Raw genomic sequence first — 14,378 nt, 5'->3', positions numbered from 1 at the left:
ACATTAGTGATTTTTATTTTCTCCCCGACCTTCTTCGAAGTTCGAGGTAACGGAATTTTCACAACTCACCGAGACACTCTTAAAACTTACCAATTTCTCAAATGCGAAAGCCTCACCGCATTATTGGAAACCCGTTAACCAGATACGATTACAAGTTTCAGCGAAAGTTTCCCAGCAACTGCAATCGAAAAGCAGAAATCGAAGAATTCTACGCCGCTATCGACCCAGTTTTACCTTGAATTATTGAACTGCGTTTCATACTTCCCGTTTCCCAACCACAAACCATACAATTAACTAGTTCCTTTCAGAAAGACGAGATAACTCGTCATGTACGTAACCTTGTTGTATACACACAGTGTTGGGCAATAAATAAATTTATTTAAATAAATAAAAATTTAAATAGTAAGTTATTTGTTATTTGGATATTCAAATAAAAAGCAAAAATAGTTATTTATTATTTGAACAAGTCTAAATAGAATTATTTAAAATAATAAAGTTAATTGTTATTTACAAATACAATTTCAATTATTATTTGTATTGACAAATAATAAATTAAATTGTATTCTTTTGTTGGCAGCTAGGCCCTCCGGACGGGCCCGTCCACTGGCGGTATATCTGAAAAGTTATGCTATAACAGACAAAAAACGTGCACGTGTGTTCATTGTATATACAAAATACAAGAAATAAGGGAAGACCAAAAACTTTGATTTCCACCTCGATCCAAATAATAAATAATCTTTTATTTGCAAATAAAAAATAATAAATAGATCACTTTTTTGGAATTATTTAAATTGCTTTTATTTAAATAAAAAGTTTAGCTATTATTTGCAATTAAAATCACACGTTTATTTATTATTTAAAATAAAATTTGCCCAACACTGGTTGTGTGTATACCTAATGCAAACTTATGTTATTCTGGTATTTATTTTTTAATATAGTTATGAGACTGCGGATATTCCATGTTCCAACATTTAATAAAAAATTGCCCCATTTTCCCTGCGTTTGGTCACTGCAAACTGTCATTTATTATACAATTTCGTAATAATTTTGAAAAATGGGAAAATGGCAACTGTTAAAAGCAAGAATTGTTCACACAGAATATCTTTTCCGCTGAAAAAAAACAACTGAACATTTATAAAAATTCAACAAATTAAGTTATTTAAAAGATCGTGCTCTACATTTTTGTTTAAAATAACACAACAATTTTTTCATCTTCCAGTCATTTTTACCGCTGGTTCCAAGCTACCAAGGTTCTGCTGGACATGCAGTAAGGTAATGTTATACAACTCACCACTTCGTAATTTTATGTATTAAAAAAATATGAGAATAATGGTAAAATATTGTTTAACGTTATACCTAAAAAAAACTTCATATGCGAAAAAAATGTTACTGCATTTTATTAGGCTAGCAGGACCCTGTGCATACCCCTTTAAATTGTTAAAATAAGAGATAGACGAGAATTAAATACTGTAACAGGAAGAGCAGAAGCTGGCTGATGCATAGCCGGGAGAACAGATATTGGGATGACAAAGTCTGTCGTAATTTTTGCGTGAAAGGTTCCTTGAAAAATTGATTTCGATCAATCGATTATGCAAACGAGAGCGCCAGCTCCGCGGGGTCGGCTTGAATTGGAACCTCCCTTGCGAATCGGCATGAAAACACTTGGTCGAATACAACGAACTGTCAAGCGAAGCACGTATGTTCCCTAATTACACGCGCGGGACGTGTGCGTACACCATTTCGAACAGGTCCGAGGCCGGCTACATCGGTTCGTTACGCATCGGATCGGGCTACAATTTACGTAGTCGTTCAGCGTGTCCCAACACGCTTGCACGCGTTAATCGTGACTTATTCCAATTCTTCAATTGTCCTCGCGCCAACGCTGCCAAATCTATTTAATCCCCATCCGTCCTCCAGGACAATTCTACTCAAAGGGTCGCTCTTCAAAGAGAGATAATTGGATTTCAAGTTTGGACAATTATGCGTTCCACAGGACTGAAACACTGTGACTTCTATTCTGACTTACCCGGTAGACAGTTATTATTCGTTTACACGCATTTTATTCCCCAGATACCCTCCATTTACGCCTTCGAAGACGTTCCTATTAGTGTCTCGAACAGAGTCGGGCAAAAATTTAATCAACGATTGACGAATAAATTTCTACTTCAATCGTTAATTGCAATTAACAATTAATCTCCTAGTTTAGTTGTTAAAATTGTGGTTAACGATTAAATACTTATTAATCGTTAATTCGGAATAACGGTTAAATTTCTACTTTAGTCTTTAATTGCGATTAACGATTACATTCCTTTCAATTGTAATCGTCAAGCGGATAATGGATTAACTGCTGAAATTTCGAAATGAAATACGGAATCAAAACTATATGAATACTGAAAAAAATGTAAACTGTGTTTAGGTGTATTGTCATTTGGTCTATAATACAAACTCCCTTTTTTTCTCCATTTCTTTTTTAATCAACGATTGATAATTAACTTCATCAATCGATTGAATCAGTCTCCGATTTTTTTACCACGTTTTTATTACCTCGCTTTCTTGTCTGTCTGTCTGTTTGTTCGGTACAAATTTTATAATTCCTTTTTTTAATCAACGATTCACGATTAACTTTATGAATCGATTGAATCGATCGTCGATTTTTTAATGATTACCTTTGATGAATCGTTCACATTAATCAATCAATCATGATTAAAATTTTAATCGATTAATGCCCAACTCTGGTCTCGAACACCTTACGAAATATGTACAGTTCATTACAAAATTCTATAATAGGAAAAATAGAACACATGAATTTCTATGTTGGTATGAAGGATAAATGAAAGTTTCAGAAGTGAAATGAAACCGTTCAAAGGGGGCAATATGATGATATCAATAGGTTTTGTGATTAACAGTTTTTATTCTTTAATGACACCATATATTTTTAACTTCATAGTGTTGTATGCTGATGTCAAGACGAGTTCAATGATGTGACACACTATGACCATAACGAGGCATCGAACGAAAAAATGTTATTCCTTCTTTCTAGAATATACTTTTTTAACCCAGACAATATTTCTTTAATATAATAGTTACATCTATTTAAAAAATAGATATTAATCTCGTAGTGTTTAAATTGTGGAGCCTTTTTCCTTGAAAAGGATAACGTCATAGTATTTTAATCTTGTAATGTTTAAAAATGCAGAGCTTTAATTGAGTTTTAATAATGAAAATAATATATAGATATATTTAATAAATAGTGGAAAAAATTGGTATGTGAATTAACCAATTCAAATACCTGTTCTCAACGAAAGACAATACTAATTCCTGCGTTTTTTAAAAACAATTTTAGATTGCTAGAACTCAAAATGTAATTAACAAACATCTGTTTCTTAGTAACGGTCCGTAATAAATGCACAAAATATACTTCTAAATCTGTAGAGTTCGTAAAGTAAGTTTCCGCTTCAGTGAAAATTTTCCCGAGCAGTACGTAACGGTGGAGCATAAAAATTTTAACGATCAATCGGGGACGCCGAATCAATCATTTGAAATCACTTCAAAAATTTACGATAGGAACTTTGACAAATTAGTTCACAAATTAAAAGGTGCTCTAAAACAACCGTCCCCTGGGTGATTAATGACCCTGACGTGCACGCGTGTTTCTCCTGAAAATAGAGCTCGCGCTTAAAAATTCCGCAGGCGTCACTGGACAAACGATTGCCGGTGGAAAAATGAGTACAGGAATCCGAGTTATGACAGTTTCTAATTGACATGCCGGCCGAGTTGCACGGAACGGCGAGGAAAGTAAGATCGCTCCTAAGAAAGTCACTACGCAGAAGCGTGATTTTCAGTGCGCGAGAATCACGCTTTTCACCTTGACCACTTTCTTCGGTTTCGTTTTATCGACAATTAGATGCACGCGCGGCAAAATAACATGTCCGTCGTTTATGTAACAGATTGGCGGCAGACGATCGAAGCCACTATACTGCTCTTTTCATAGTGTTGACCTGAATATCGATGATCCGTGTAAAATATTGCCAGTAAAGTTTCGAATTCGCGTCGGGCGATCACGGTCCTGTTTATGAGACGTTTTGAGTAATTGCACGTCCCGTGGAATTAAGAGAATTTACGGAGTCATCCGTCGAGATGAGCCGAATTGATGCTACCGGCAACGATGTGAGTTAATCGTAATTTCATCTGATCAAGCTTGATTAAACTTGCTTGTATTTGGCCGTGCCTAACGATGCTTGTTCGTGATAAATTGGCTGCGCACCGTCTAAACTTCTCGCACCTCCCAGAACCGTGTACAGCTTTGATGTGACTGTTAGAGACCTCGACGAAATGTATTAATTACATACATATTTTACCTTCTCTTAGTGATCAAGTATTCGTGGTTCCTGGATCCCCGAGAAAAGAAAATAAATCGTAGGTCATAGTTAGACTCTTTATGCATTCATAGCAAATTGAGAATAGTCCAGGAAATGGAAGGAACACAATTTTTAACTGTGGGACTTTGTTTGGACTAGTTAGGAGGTAAACATACTAAAAGTCCCTACTCCTAGGAAGTGAGCGGAGTGCAGGGAGGCACGTAGAATAACCTCGATCGCAAGGTTATAAATTGTATAATATGCTGATGTTCTCGGCGCAACGGTTCGATCAGATATTTAGGAAAAAACATTCAGTTTAGTTTCTATATATTTTTTACAATCGATGCAGGCAAGTTTTATTTTGCATAAAGATCCGCAGTCTAGTCATAGTATATACTAGACTCGTCTTGGCATAAGCAATAATATTATGTACTAAAAAATATGTGGTACCATTCATTCGTCACATGGAGGCGAACTTCATTTATCATGAACCAATTTCTATTTCGAATTTTTTCTATTGCATTTCGTAGCCGACCAAAAACTAATTAATTTTGTCCCAAAAGAAAAATTGTTGTTTTATCTTATGTTGTACATGTAACTCTGCTTTATTTTATTTTGTATATGTAACATGTGCAATTTGCCACCGGAACATTTTGTACACACTTTAACTTAATGATTTATGGTAATTCCAGGTTTTCGTATTTGTGGTTCGAGCAATTCCCCAGTGAAAGTTGCCGTGCGTAGAAATTTCTAATCGATTCTTCTGAAATCAGCATTACAGGATGCTCGAGAATCATTTCCTGTAAATATGAAACAAGGATACGGTAGTTTACAATTGCAGAAGATGGCTACGGAGTGAAATTTAATTCGTTTAATTGGCAGAGAAAAGTCGTTGGCAATAATGGACATCGTATGTTTCATTGCGATGCGTCTTCTTTCGACTTCAATTCGCAGATATTAAGAATATTACTGGTTTGGGATGCGGCGGCATTATCTGCACGCTCTGCGAGTGTCTCAAATAAATTCAAGAGCAAGTCCTGCGCTGGCAGCTATGATAGTTCATTATAAAAATCATGTTCACGAGATGCGACAGTATAAACCATGATTTTCACAGCTCTTTAAGATCGTCGCGAGCTGCGTCGAGTTGCAATTTACGGAGTCGTTTGCTCCGTTTCAACCAGTTAACGCTGCAGGCGGCGACGCGCGACGCGAGTTGCTCGTGACTTGGTCTGATTAGGCTTGCTTATGCTTCATTAAATTCAGCAATGACTGCTCGAAGGCAAATTATGTTAGCCTAAACACACCGCTCCGGAAACGCTGACTTTTCTTGTTCGTTGCCCTTCACACGCGGCTTCTTATTGCTCCAGAACGTGTATAATTAATAGACAGCGGATTTTATGCATTTATGACAAGAATAAGTAGGTGTAATTTCAAACATTAAAAACATTAGACGAATTTAAAAATACTTTTATATCATTTTTCAAGTTACTGAACATACTAAGAGAGAAAAAATAAACCTCTATGTCAGTCTGGTTTGTTGCTATCTAATAATTGTCGCTGTCTATTAATTAATGTGATATCACTGGATTGTAACTGAACGATGGCATAATCATTAGACTGCGGATCGTCATGCATTTATGGGTTCTGAAAATATTCGAACAATGCTAGAGTACAAAATTTGACAGAATTTCATACGATCTTTATTTATTTCGTCTCCAGTTTCAAATTGCATACACATCCTACTAATCATCGATTAAAGTCCACACACAGATTTCACGAACATTCAGTACAATTCCGACTCTATAATAAAACTTGTCGCACTTTTATTGTTGACATTATATTGCGCCATCTTTGTTTCACACTCGCCTGTTAAAACGTTTTACCTTGAAACACGAGCGGAAATCTTAGCACGTCCGTATCACGTTGTTCCACGAACAGAATTTTTAACAGTTGCCCTCGGAATCCACACTTTCTGCGTGAAACTTTCGCCAATTTATTGTTCACGTAATTGTGACCGATGAATATCCCAACTTTCTCGGGTCTTCGATACTTAACCGAGCGGAAAAAATATCGGCTGTGAAAAACGAGGGAAAATTCGTACCGCAGATCGGTATCTCGAGGATAACTAATGCGTACAGCTATGCTGCATTTCATTGAAATTTATTACATCGCGATACTTCAATAACTGTATGGTTCAACATCAAGCTTCAATAATGTGCCGGGAACACGCTACTCATTAGTGGAATCGAAATTTGTCGAAATATTCGTTTTATTTGCAGCTAACGCGAGCGAAAATGAAAAGCGTTGGTCTACAGAAACTTCTACATTTGTTTCGTTTGAGAGCACCGTAACCCCGATTGTTAAAAGCTGAGAGTAAAAAGCTTTTCGACCATTTTCAAAGACGATACAGTATACCATGGAACTTCGTGATCTACAATTTTTAAGTACAGTGTACTAACTTTTCGACATACATAGATTAGTACTTTTTTATAACGAATGTCCAGCTGCACCGATTGATGTATTAAAAAATACCTCATTCGATTAAAAAAAATGTAGTTGACCTTGGAATGACCTTGAAAACATGATGAAGATTTAAAATGGACATGACAGCTGCATCAGTCCCTCCTTGACTTAAACTTTTTATTTGAAATATATTTTTTTCTCTGGAATTTAGTTTTTTCCCGAGATATTTCAGGTGGCCAGGATAAATGCCCCACTCTGAATATCCCAGCACATTTTTCTTCTTTTCCGATAGTTCGTCATCATTTCCTAGCTTCCGTTTTGTTATGAAAAACAGTAGTGTTCCTACAGACATTTCGGCCAACGTACACGTCGATTCGCATAGTACGGTAAGCACGGTTTCAAATGACGAAGCAACAACATTCGTCGATGTAACGCAAACGCAGTTCGTGAACTATACGTACCTGTTCTCAACGATTATGAGATATGTAGGTGCCAGTGCCGCGATATATTGTGTCAGTAGAGCTCGGTATCAGCTTATCGATCTCTGTTTTACGAGTTTTCATCGATGCACTCGAAACAGCACGACAACTCCGACTAGTTACGGGCGCGCGTTCTCGTGCACATTTGTACTTTATTATCATCAGACGGCGTGCATGCATTTGCCAACGTTCGACCATTTCACTTGACATTTTCATTTTTAGTTCTCCTCCGTTCTTTTTTCCGCTCCAGTCGGTTTTATTCTGCCCGAGAGCGAGACCTGCCGGGGCGGCGGCGATTATTTGCACGGCACGCCTAAAACGTCGCGCTGCACATTGCACGGTGCCACGCTGCACTCGTACATTTGTCCGCAGAAATATCGCGGAAGTTGGCGCGCCTCGCGGGAAAAAATGCCGGCAATCTATGCTCCCGATAGAACAATAAATAGGTTCAATACGCGTTACGTAAGGGGGTTGAATGAGCGTTGTGAGAGAATTTTATCGACTGCTCCATCACCGCGCACGTGGAATAAAACGACTGAAGGAATTGTGGCGCGTTCCGACGCATGAATTGAACGAACGGGCATTAATTAAAAGTGAACGAAATTAAACTCTAACGTAGTTTTCTCAATTAGTTGGACTACACTTTGCTTTCCATAACGTGTATTGACCTTTCCTTAGCATGCAAAGTTCTTTTATGGGCATACTTTACTCGCAGATATAGTGACCAATATGTATACATGTACATATATTTCCTCTGTAATACTTCTCCTAATTGAAAAGATATTTGTGTTCAAATATTTCTCGAAACAATCAATATAATGCTTTTAATTATTAGCCTATACATTTTTCATAGCCCTAGCTGAACTAACCCCTTGCCCTACGATTTATGTTATGGTTTCAGTGATTACAACTTTTTTTGTAGTTGCTAATTTTCTGAAAAAGGAGAAAATTTATATCTATTGTATGCCTACTAGTTCTTTAATAACTATGGATTAATAAAATCAAAATAGAATTTCATCTCGGCTTAAAGGAAATTAATAACATACGTATTTATTAGACTCTGTTCGGAATCTTCATCACGAGTCTAATACGATATTGTAGGGCAAGGGGCTAATCTATTTGTTATTAGAAGACGAAAATCCCATAGAACCAAAGTAATTTATTTAATATGATATTGTAACTAGACTGCGGATCTTTATGCAAAATACATAACAATTGTCTGCATCGATTGCAAGAAATAGAAACTAAATTGAATGTTGTTTCGTCCCGTAACGATTTGAATAGAGGAGAAATCATATATTGACATCTTGAATTTTAAAAATTTTCCAACAATTTTGAATTCCATATTCTCAATTTTGCTATAAATGCATTAAGATCTGTAGTCTAATAATAACTATTGAAAGTTAACCCTTTGCACTCGGAGCTATTTTAACTCTTCGCTGCATAGTGTATCATATTTTATCAAAGGTACAATGATTATATTAGCGTAAAAATTCAGTTTTAAATAAGGACAAATCATTTAATTGACAAGTCAATCAACGTGTTAATTAGTCCTTTCTTCTTGAATATACTGATTATTGTCAAACAATCAAAATGCTACCCTCGAAAATAATCTGTCCCAGCTTCTACACATTTGTTCTTTCTGACAAGTAATTAATCGATCTTCAGTATGCCGGATAAATGGTTGAAATATAATCAATACGCCTAACAATTATTTAACTTTCTAGGACTCAATTCAACGTTACCTAAGACAACTACCAAAAGTATCTTTAATAGGAAAGTACAGTTGAAAATAGAAAGACAAGTTCTAAAATATGTATAATCCAACAAATTTTCAACAAATCTTACGAAACGACTACTGCAAAACAAGCCGTGCGAAGGTAGCTGGAACTGCAGTGTACGCGGAACGGCGAGATTCCTGTTGAGAGATTCTCTGCATTATTACTATCTGTGATTCATCGCGCTAACGTAACTGAGAAACACGAGGGCCCTTTAGTCAGTAATATCACAGACTAACTTATACAATAAGATACATTGCTTAAGTTCGCATATCTACAGCACTTCGCGGTCGAACTTTTCGAACTGTCTCACGCGGCTTCAACATTTTGCGCGAGTATGCCAACTTTGTAACTCTGGAGGTCACTGTGCGTAATCTTTAACAAATTTTTCCTCTGTATCTCTTGTTGAAACTGCAAGAAATACTGTAATATTCAGAATAAATTAATAATAGTGTTTAGACGCACTTCAGTTCTCTCTCGAGTATATAAAATTAAATGTTAATTATCTTTATAAACAATCAGTATTGCGCAAAAATGCTCTGACATAGATCTGCTTATTTCAGCGCTAGATTCATTAGAAAAAGTTTAAGGGGGAACCTTATGTAAATGGCCTGTTTTTGAAGAATTTTTGTCGAAAAATGTAATGCGTAGATATCATTTATTAATGTTATAAATATTTCTTATAAATTTTAATTATTGATAACAATGGTACAATGGCGGCTTGAAAATGGCATCCTGTAAATGCGCCGTGCAGCGTACAATGCACAAAAATGATCTGAATAAAGAAAATCGAAATGGAATCGTTAGTTTATGCAAAAACGCTCAGCATAAAATGGCGAAGTTTTGAAAAAAAAACGGATTTTCTATTATGAACAATTGTTAATAACAATATTTGAAATAAGAGATTAGAAAATCGAAGCTCGTCATGCTGAGGCTAATTATGTATAGAATATATGTACCAAGTTTCATAAAAATCGAGTAATCTTTTCGTTTCGAGAAAAATGCGTTTAAAGTTTGAGTAACAGAAAGATCGTGAAAAAATCATAATTTGTTTTATCATACCGCGATTTTTTGCTAATCTACGATTCCAGGATCATAGAACAGATCTTCCTCCGTACATTAGTATAGGTTTTAACACAGTCAGATAAAAAAGTAAATTTCAATTTACACAAGGTTCCCCCTTAATTAAAATCAGCGACACTGTGAAGTATCTTTGTAAGGCACGTCCGTATCGCAAAGTTTGACCAAATCAAATTCTTATAACCTTAATATCCACTATAAATAACAAATGTGATTAACGCTGATCGCACAGGGGTAACATCGAAGTATCAGCGATGTTCGGACGTATTCTGCGGGTGGGGTGGCTAACGTCTTACAAGTTAGGTTTATCCCACATGGGTTTGACAGGTCCCGTGATGGATACAGTGTAGCCCTCGGGAGGCAAGGTCGCCCCTACACCAAGGAAATCCAGTCGGGGAGCGTCGTCGCGGTGGTACGGAACGCCGTCCCACCCCCGCACCCGCACTGCAATATTTTACGGCTTATTTACTTTTCGGCGACGTCGGAGCCTCGCGAAACGGTCACGTGCCGTGCTCTTTCACGGCGGAGGAACGCGAGTCGATAAGAGGAAAGTAATGGATACAGTATTTGGCCGGGAAATTTATTCGCGCCCGAACGGAGACGGGCCGGGGGCCCCAGAGCAACGGGGCAACGTTATTGAAACCTTCCTTTCGATCTCGTGCCGCGAACAAAGGGACTCGTATCGTCGCTGCGCGCACCGGGAAAGGAACATCGAGAGAACTCCGGGAAAACGCTCCCCGAAATCTTGTTTTGTTTCCTCCCGGCTGTCGCGAGGACGAATCACGATCCACGGCAGGTAAATCTCCTCCTCCTTCCACGGTTCTTCTGATTCATCTTCGTGACAACGAGATTTTTTCAGGTCCCAGCTTGCCCTGACGTGTATCATGGCTTGATGATCGATTTCTCTCAAAAATCGAACGAACATCAACACTACTTGGAATCAACGGGTAAATGAAACTATTCAACTTTTTAATCAGATATGAAATATTAGGTTAGTGCACATGAAATGTTGGATTTTGAAATGAATATTATTGCCAATTTCTGTAAGGTGTCGCAATACTGTCTTGCTGTTACACTTCAATTTGTTTCCACTTATTTACAGACGTTTTGGGTCTTCCTCGCGGCTCATTTTTTCGGGAAAACTCTCCAGAACGAAACTTTGCGAACCAACGCTGCACTTTCCTCTCGTGCAGTGTTCTCCCTCAAAGCTTGATTGATATTATGAGTAGTTTTTGCAGCATTACTGCCAAGTTTATACTCATATGAAAAATTACACGAATATCGGAAGAATCCATAGTTAAAGAAAATTCAAAATAAATTTCGAAAATTTACAATTTCGAAGAAAACTTTCTCGCCCAAATATAACTCTGGTAACAGACGATAAGGCTATAGAAAAGGTTATGTCAAATACTATAGCATAACGATAGCAGGGAGACAAATATTCACATGAAATAAAAATCATTTCATGTGCACCAACCTAATACGTAACTTTAATTGTATAATTACAGTAGAATCTCGCTCGTTGCAATCTCGTTTATCGCAGGGAATCCTCGTTTGTTGCACACTAGCGACTCCTACCACTAGTTGTTAGAAGGTCTAGAATTTTTGTACGCATTATCGGTCCTGTTTAGTACAACAAGCGAGGTTCTACCTAGCGCCCCAATCGTTCATCGTCAATTAAACCACTAAATACAGTTGAAATTATATCGTGTTTGGTCTTATTTTAATCAGAAGAATGCCACATATATATTGGTGAAAGTTTCCTAAAACAATAAGTAATAATAAAAAAGATTTTATATTGGTATTACATTATGAGAACGCGCGGGCCTTTGAACTGTGCCGACAGCTGCTACTCTCCGAGTCGTATTAGTAATGGTTCACACCAATATACCCGAGCCGAGATCATGTTATTACAATGGAAGGGATATTTTTTTGCGTGTATCGTGTACGACCTTTTTGCGTTTATAGAAGATTTACTGTACTTAGAGCAGTACAAAATCAAATGATCTATCGTGATTGTAGACGAGCACTCGAAATATTTGAAAGGTAATTCTTTTGAGCGAATGCATTTTGTTTATTACCTCGTGCTGAAATGATACGAGAGCAAGTCGCATGCACAATATTTTCGGATTAGAATAAGCACATTTTTTGGTACGTATTCGAAATGGTGGTGTTAATGCAGCAAGCAGGATACTAGAGGAGGAATCGTGTAGGACGGAACGAGCCGACGCGACGGAGAATGTAAAATCGATCTTACATCTCGTCGTCCGCGAACAATTCGTGTAGAACGTATATATACGTTTGCATAACTGTTTCCGTACGGGAGAAGATAGGCTTTCATACGCCGAGAAGAAACCGTGATGAGAACCAGGCTAGCTGAATCGAAAGCTTTTTCACGCTGATGCACATCGCGTGTAGCGTCAGAAAGTAGCGATGGGCTTTAAAGCCTGCTGTCCCCGAAACTTCCGATCAAACTATTCCTTACAAATCGTAACTGTAACTATAGCGTAGTCGACGAATGAACAGCAACATTAAATTAAAGTATCGATTACGCTCTCATAGAGAGATTTTGAGCTTTCGGGGACAAATCGATCAACGAACATTAGTTTTAACCTTTCAGTGAACCATTGGGGTCGATGCGGTCACGCTCAAACAGCTAATATAATTATTTAATATATTAATGACATAAATATATGTGCATTTAGATGAAATTTTACTATCTCAATACGTTCCTATTTACCATTTCGATACAGATGAATATTCAACATTAACGCAATATTAAACATAATTTAATTGAATCACAACATTTTAAAAGTATATCTTGAAAATTCACTTAAGGGTTAATTTCCTAACTTGAAATCTGTTTCTCAAATGTTGATTTAAAGTGTAAAGCTAAAAGGTTAAGTACTACCCTAGGATCTTTTGTACAGCTGTCTGTGAGAGGAGCGTTTCAAATTATGTAAGATAAGTTGAATTGCGTCTGGGAAAGTTATCTGGTTACTAGACTGCGGACGATAAAATTTAGTACAATCTTTATTCATTTTTGATCTACAAAGGCTGTTCCCACTAAAAATAGGATTTTATTCGATTCCACTTTTCTAACATTTGACTATAAAAATTGAAAATTGCATAGACATCCGCAGTCTAATGATTACAGTTCGTAATAAGAACATCATTACAGTAGAACCTCATTCGTTGCACACTAACATCTCCCACCATGAGTTGTTAGACGTTCTGGAATTTGTGGTGGGGATTGCGATGGTATAATTACAAATCGTACATTGTTTCTTACAAAGGACACAATTATAAACTAACAATTTTGTGACGTATACGTTTCTTCGACGAAACTCTAGCTTATATATTTTCATTGTAATTCTAAAAGTATTCTTCCGAGTTTAAATCTTGTTTCTTCGAAATATTGGAACTTCTAGCCTGAACTTGAAGCTTGTTTGTCTAATCGGGGGTGTTGAAATCCTTGCTCCCATCACTACCAAAAGTCTGGTTTCTCTCGACTCCCCTTTCGTTCCCTCCTTGCTCCATTAAATATCTCTCTTTTACTGTCTCCATTAGACGCATCACAATCTCAGAATCGTGGGTGTCGCCCGTGCAGAGACAATAAAACGCGAGACGGAGATTTGAATACTCGAGATCCCGTTGCGGATCTAAAGGTTTACGTAACGAAACATCGTAGGTGAAATAGAAGTGGAAACATTTTTAAAAACACGTCTATACATGAAACACAGTATTTTACTAAAGTATTGGCCATCACGTGAAATTTGCTTTATATTTAAATAAATCTACGTGAATGATGTATACTTGTTACTACTCTGCAAGCAATTCAGGATCTTCATGGCTTTTGAAAATTTTCAAAGAATGCTAGGATATAAAATATGAGAGAATTTAGTACGATTTTAATTTATTTCGGATCTAAAAAGGCTACTACCACGGAAATGAAGATTCTATTTTCAAAAATTGAAAATTGCATAAATATCCGCAGTCTACTTGTTACCATACTGTAAATTCTAATACTTCGTAGTGGCATAACATGTGTTTCCCCTATTTGTTGGAAAATTAGAAGGAGTTATAAGCTGGCACAGTTCTGATTTAAATATTATTGAACATGTTCGGGATTATTTGGACAGAGCACGAAGAGGATATCAACGAAAAAATGCAGGTGAACTTGTTTGTGATTTATTAATTATGTAAATTATATAAAAGTT

The 14,378-nt window shown here is 36.8% G+C and overlaps 1 long non-coding RNA gene across 6 annotated transcripts in view; it reads left to right on the top strand.

Moving 5' to 3' along the window:
• Window positions 1-14,378, top strand: part of LOC143215223 (uncharacterized) — a 28,166-nt gene that overhangs the window by 3,692 nt on the left and 10,096 nt on the right. For 4 of the 6 annotated variants that reach the window (XR_013010323.1, XR_013010322.1, XR_013010321.1 and 1 more), the window contains one exon: window positions 1,220-14,332. This is a non-coding gene — a long non-coding RNA (uncharacterized LOC143215223). Of the gene's footprint in view, window positions 1-1,219; window positions 14,333-14,378 lie in introns of those variants that run through there. The other 2 variants (XR_013010320.1, XR_013010318.1) reach the window with 2 other exon arrangements.

This window comes from Lasioglossum baleicum, chromosome 13, assembly GCF_051020765.1.
Source record: "Lasioglossum baleicum chromosome 13, iyLasBale1, whole genome shotgun sequence".
NCBI classification, from domain to species: domain Eukaryota; kingdom Metazoa; phylum Arthropoda; class Insecta; order Hymenoptera; family Halictidae; genus Lasioglossum; species Lasioglossum baleicum.
Note: the sequence above shows the minus strand (reverse complement) of the source record. Positions and strands in the feature narration are given on the sequence as shown.